The sequence below is a fragment of the Medicago truncatula genome, chromosome 8 (assembly GCF_003473485.1).
Source record: "Medicago truncatula cultivar Jemalong A17 chromosome 8, MtrunA17r5.0-ANR, whole genome shotgun sequence".
NCBI lineage: Eukaryota > Viridiplantae > Streptophyta > Magnoliopsida > Fabales > Fabaceae > Medicago > Medicago truncatula.
This window is the reverse complement of record NC_053049.1, coordinates 20,451,350-20,457,328: the sequence shown is the minus strand read 5'-3', so window position 1 is coordinate 20,457,328 and position 5,979 is coordinate 20,451,350. Positions and strand designations below refer to the sequence as shown.

The 5,979-nt window shown below is 38.8% G+C and overlaps 1 non-coding gene across 1 annotated transcript; it reads left to right on the top strand.

Moving 5' to 3' along the window:
- The first annotated feature begins 3,274 nt into the window (after positions 1–3,274).
- On the top strand, positions 3,275–3,381 carry LOC120577798 (small nucleolar RNA R71). The gene has a single exon (XR_005643779.1). It is a non-coding gene; the product is annotated as a small nucleolar RNA R71 (small nucleolar RNA).
- The last annotated feature ends 2,598 nt before the right edge of the window (positions 3,382–5,979 follow it).

Below are 5,979 nucleotides of genomic sequence, written 5' to 3'. Positions count from 1 at the left end.
AAATCTGCATACCAAGGTGCGTCAGTTTGTGCCAATAAGAATAGTTGGTCATCTGGGAATGAGTCATCCAAGGGTAACTCATCCTTATTGGTCTCCCGAAGTCGGGACAAGTGGTCAGCGACAACATTTTCTACGCCCTTTTTATCTTTTATTTCAAGGTCAAATTCTTGGAGGAGCAAAATCCATCGGATCAATCTCGGTTTGGCATCTTTTTTGTTTAGCAAGTATTTTATGGCCGAGTGATCTGTATAAACAATGATTTTTGATCCCACCAAGTATTGCCGAAATTTGTCAATGGCGTAGACAACTGCTAGCAATTCTTTTTCTGTCGTGGCATAGTTTACCTGTGCCCCATCTAGGGTCTTACTGGCATAGTATATGGCATGCATCTTTTTGTCCTTTCTTTGACCTAATACTGCCCCAACTGCATAGTCGCTTGCATCACACATTATTTCAAAAGGCAAGTTCCAATCTGGTGGTTGTATGATTGGGGCGGTAATTAGTGCTTCCTTCAACCTGCAAAATGCCTGCAAACAAGAATCATCAAAGGTAAAGTCTGCATCTTTGAGAAGCAGGCTGGTTAGTGGCTTAGTGATTGATGAGAAATCTTTGATGAAACGACGGTAGAACCCTGCATGTCCTAGGAAACTTCTAATTTCTTTAACTGAGGTGGGAGGTAGCATTTTTTCAATAATTTCGATTTTTGCTCTGTCTACCTCTATACCTCTGTCGGAAACCAAGTGTCCTAGGACAATTCCTTCTCTTACCATGAAGTGACATTTCTCCCAATTTAAGACTAGGTTCACCTGTTCACATCTTTCCAAAACTTTTTCAAGGTTAGTCAAACAATCATCAAAATTAGAACCATGCACAGAAAAATCATCCATAAAGACTTCCATTATCTTTTCAACGAAGTCAGAAAAAATAGACATCATGCATCTTTGAAAAGTAGCAGGGGCATTACAGAGACCAAAAGGCATTCTTCTATAGGCAAAGGTCCCGAAGGGACATGTAAAAGTTGTCTTTTCTTGGTCATTAGGGTGAATGGGTATTTGGAAAAATCCAGAATAGCCATCTAGGTAACAAAAATGCGAATGCTTAGCTAACCTTTCTAACATTTGGTCTATAAAAGGGAGAGGGAAGTGATCTTTACGGGTTGCTTTATTAAGCTTCCTATAATCAATACACATTCTCCAACCGGTGACGGTTCTAGTGGCAATGGATTCATTTTTATCATTTTTAATAACTGTGAGACCACCCTTCTTTGGTACAACTTGCACGGGGCTAACCCATTTGGAGTCAGAAATTGGATAAATAACACCTGCATCTAGGAGTTTTAAGACTTCCTTTTTCACAACTTCTTTCATATTGGGATTTAGTCTTCTTTGGTGTTCAATGGAGGGTTTATAGTCTTCTTCAAGAAGTATCCTATGCATGCATAATGAAGGATTTATTCCTTTAATGTCATCAATGGTGTAACCTATGGCTTTAGGATATTTCTTGAGGACATAAAGCAATTTTTCAGTTTCTACTTCATCGAGACTTGCATTTACAATAACAGGATAGGTGGAGTTAGGGCCCAAGAATTCATACCTTAGATTTGATGGAAGTGTTTTGAGTTCTACTTTCGGTGCCTCCTTGGGTAGAAGTGTTGGTTCTTCTTTTACTAACTCCTCCACACTTAGACCTTTCATTGGAAGAGTTCTATCTAACAGTTCTTCATAAGCCTTTGCCTCTCCCTCCAGTTTTGTACCTGCATTGTTAACCAAGCATACTTCCAAACCATCATGTGCAGTTGATGCTAAAGAGCATTCTTTCACGCAATGGTCGATCATGTCTATCATGCAACAAGAGTCCATAATGGAGGGACCTTTCATTAGTTTAGCAAGTTCAAATTCAACAGTTTCCTTACCTACATTGAAGGCAAGCTTACCCTTTTTTACATCAATGATAGCTCCTGCAGTGGCAAGGAAAGGTCTTCCCAAAAGAATTGGTACTTGGTTGTCTTCTTCCATTTCCATCACAACAAAATCGGCGGGGATATATACCTCTCCTACCTTAACGGGGACATCTTTTATGATTCCAGCTGGATACTTAACAGAACGGTCTGCTAGTTGTAGGGTCATCCTTGTTGATTGAAGTTCCCCTATTCCCAACCTCTCATAACGTGATAAGGGCATTAGGCTGACACTGGCTCCTAGATCGCACATATCTTTCTTCACAACTTCCGACCCTATGACACAAGGTATGGAAAAACTACCTGGATCTTTAAGCTTTGGTGGCAATTTATTTTGGATGATGGCACTACATTCTTCTGTAAGGTTAACCGTCTCACTTTCCTCAATCTTTCTTTTTTTAGAGAGGATTTCTTTCAAAAATTTAGCATATGTGGGCATTTGGGTTAGGACCTCGGTAAATGGCACATCAATATATATCTTGTTCATCATCTCTATGAACTTTTTGAATTGCTCATCTAGCTTTGATTTGGCAAACCTTTGAGGGAAGGGGATTTTTGGCTTAAAGGGAGGTGGCGTGTTTTCCTCAACTCGTGGTTCCTCTCTTTCTGCTCTGGTTTCCCTAGATGGTGGTTCGTGGATTTCTTTCTCACTGTTATCGGTCTCGGTTCTCCTTATGGGGTCTTCGAGTGGCTTACCACTCCTAAGTGTGACAGCATTCATTTTATTGGGGTGGTTAACCTTACGAACTACCTGGGAGAGTTGAGTTTCAGAAATTTTGTTGTGAGAGGAGATAGAGTCTATCTTTGTTGTGAGAGTAGCAAGAGAGTTGTTCAAAAGTCTAGTTTGGTCCTTGAGCTCTTGGAGCTGTTCAGATTGTTTAAGAAAATAGTTTTCCATTAAAAGTTCAATGTGAGATTTTTGAACAACTCTTTGGCCATTGTGAACAAAATTTAACTGCTCAACACTACTTAGGTTGCAATCGGTGTTAGAATGACTAGATAGGCCACATGTTTCACAAGGAGGTGAGAAAGTAGGTGTGCTCATGCGATCAAGTCTTTGAGATAATGCATTCACCTTGGTAGATAAATAGTCAATGGAAGAGGTTTCATCCATACCTGCCTCTTTTTTAGAGGGCGAAGGATCGATGGTTGCTTTTTCTTCTGTCCATTGGAAGAGGTTTAGAGCCATGTTCTCAATTAACGCATAAGCTGTTGTGAAGTCTTTGTTCATTAGGGCACCACCTACAGCTGCATCAACAGTCAATTTAGTGAGATGTTAGACCATTATAAAAGGTGTGGATGATTAACCATTTTTCTAGACCGTGATGGGGACAACGTCTAAGTATTTCTTTAAAACGTTCCCACACATCGAAAAGAGATTCCTCATTCTTTTGAGTAAATTGGTAAAGTTTTCCCTTAAGTTGGGCAGTTTTGGATGGGGGAAAGAAACGACAAAGGAATTCTCTTCTCAGTTGGTCCCATGAGGTAATGGAACCAGGCTTCAATGAATTGAACCAATTGCTGGCTTTATCTTTTAGAGAAAAAGGGAAGAGATGTAGCCTGACGGTTTCTTGGTCGTCTTTGCAAGTTACACTAAGTCTCCAAAAGGTTGAGATATGTAAATTTGGGTCCTCGGAAGGTGATCCAGAGAACTGGTTTTGTTGCACCAGAATTAGTAGTGCAGGTTTTATTTTGAAGTTGCTACCTTGAACTGTTGGGTAGACTATAATAGTGCATGGCTCATCCGAAGAAGGGATCGAATACTACTTAAGAGTGCGTTCCTCAGCCATGTTATCTATTATCTTTAAGCCACCCGAATCAAGTGTAGGAAAAAGAAGAAGGGAAGAAGAGGGGAGAGAAAAGAGTTCTAATCACAAAGAAAGAATTAATTAAATTAGTTTACTCCCCGGCAGCGGCGCCAAAAACTTGATGAGATAAAACCGCAAGTGCACGGTCTTACCGAAGTAGTATAAAAGAGTATCGTTCCGACAGGGAGTAGTTCAACTTAATTAACCTTTAGAGGTGATTAGAAGAGAGAAGAGAATTGTAAGTTGGGGGTTTTTAAACGGTTAAAAAGCAATATAATAAAAGAGCCTTGGGATCGTTGGTTTCATCTAAATAACAAGTCCTTCTCAAACCAAAACCATAAGCTTATAATGTTATGTTAGACCTAATTTCTCAAGACAGTTTCTCTTAAGTTCCTCTAGCAACCAAGCCTATTTCGCTGACTTGATTACTATTGGATTTTGGTTCCTCTAACAACCAAGCCTATTTCGCTGACTTGATTGTTATTAGTTCCCTTGAAGATCGAAACTATATGTCTCAAAGATTGCAAAGCCTATTTCGCTGACTTTGCAATCCTTGTCTAAATTCACTTGTTCGAATATCAAAGCTCCACTTTCGTTTTATGAATTGATATTTGGAATAATGGACGAACAATTATCAAACCCTCCACTTTCGTTTCCACAGTTTGATAATGGTTAATCCATGTTAAGACGGTGAATTCAGATAAGAAATTAGGGTTACATAAGATTAAGGCTTAGGGCTTGGTTTGATTAGGATTACGTCATTTAGACTTATCCAACAATCCCAAGACAAGAAGAAGTCTACTCACTCATGTTCATCGTAGACATGGGGGAGAAGAGAGAAAGCATGAAAGTAAAAGACAGGAAAATAAAGGAAAGGAAAAGAACTTTATTGAAAAGCAATTGTCACTTATTGTATTCCAAGTAAAGATGAATATTTAGTGATGGCTAGCTACTCTATTTATAGTACACAATTGACTTAAAATCTAAGCAAGTATATTCCTAGAATATTCCTCGGTAGATTGTGCGCCAAAATAGAATAGCTTGGAGTCAAAGCAAAAGCAGCAAAAGGCATCTGGAGGGTGGCACGGCCGTGCCAAGGCTAGCACGGGCCGTGCCAAGCTTCTGACTTGTGGGAGATATATTTTGTTTCCCAATCTTCATATTTTTGTGTCCAATCTGCTCCAAATCCCTTTCTTTTGCTCCAAGACTCTCTCCATCCAATATTCTTCCCTGAAATATAATAAATTGCATTTTAAAGTAAACTATCCTAAAAAGGAAATAATACTAATATAAAATTATATAAAATCTAATTAAAACTAAACTAAAAAGCATATTAAAATAACATATAAATGACTCATCAGTGTGGTACTCCAACATGCCTGATGGGAAAGCCCAAGAGTATTCTGGCACAACCATCAACTGCCAATCTAACACTTAAAGAAGGATCAATCAAAAATCTAGATGGAGTGGTGAACGACGTAGTAGTGCAAGAAGAAGAACCTTCAGCAAACTTTATGATATAAGAGACTCAAAACAAGACTCACTTGCTGCAAGAGTCTCAGTGTCACTTGAGGAGGACGAGCTCATATTCCAGAAAAGTAAAGATTGGAGCATGGGAACACTTAATTCTTCTTACAAACTTCATGGAGTTCCTTCCTTACAAGGGAAAGAAGAAGGATGATGTGCTCTTTCTTCCATTTAAGCCACCCTAACAAGATCGAGGCGTCGAGCTAATAGACGTTAAATGCAGCGCCGCATGTGAGGAAACCCATGGGAACCTTCAGGCTCAAGACGTAAAAGGAGCACTGAATGGGAGGCAACCCATCATTTTATTTTCTGCAACTTCATTTCTTTTTCTATTACCAAACCCTCAAGTATTTTCATATAAAAATTTATTTCTTTTGCATTACATTTACAACCTTTCCTTTTATGCTTAAATTTGTTTTAGTCTTAGGAATTCATTCAATGAATTTAAGGCAGAGGCTAGTTTATCCATACATTCAAAGAGAATAGTTTCCTTCACCTGCGACAAACGGTAAATTTCTAGGGCTTGCTAGTGAAGGTACTTATAGTATTACCTACTCTTTTTTCGAATAGCATAAGCGGTGAGATTCAGAGCCAAATATTTCAATATCCATTCGGGACTTTTGTAATGTTTTCTATATTTGAGTTTGTAATTCTAGTTTTCCCGAAACATAGCAATTTTAGGGGTTT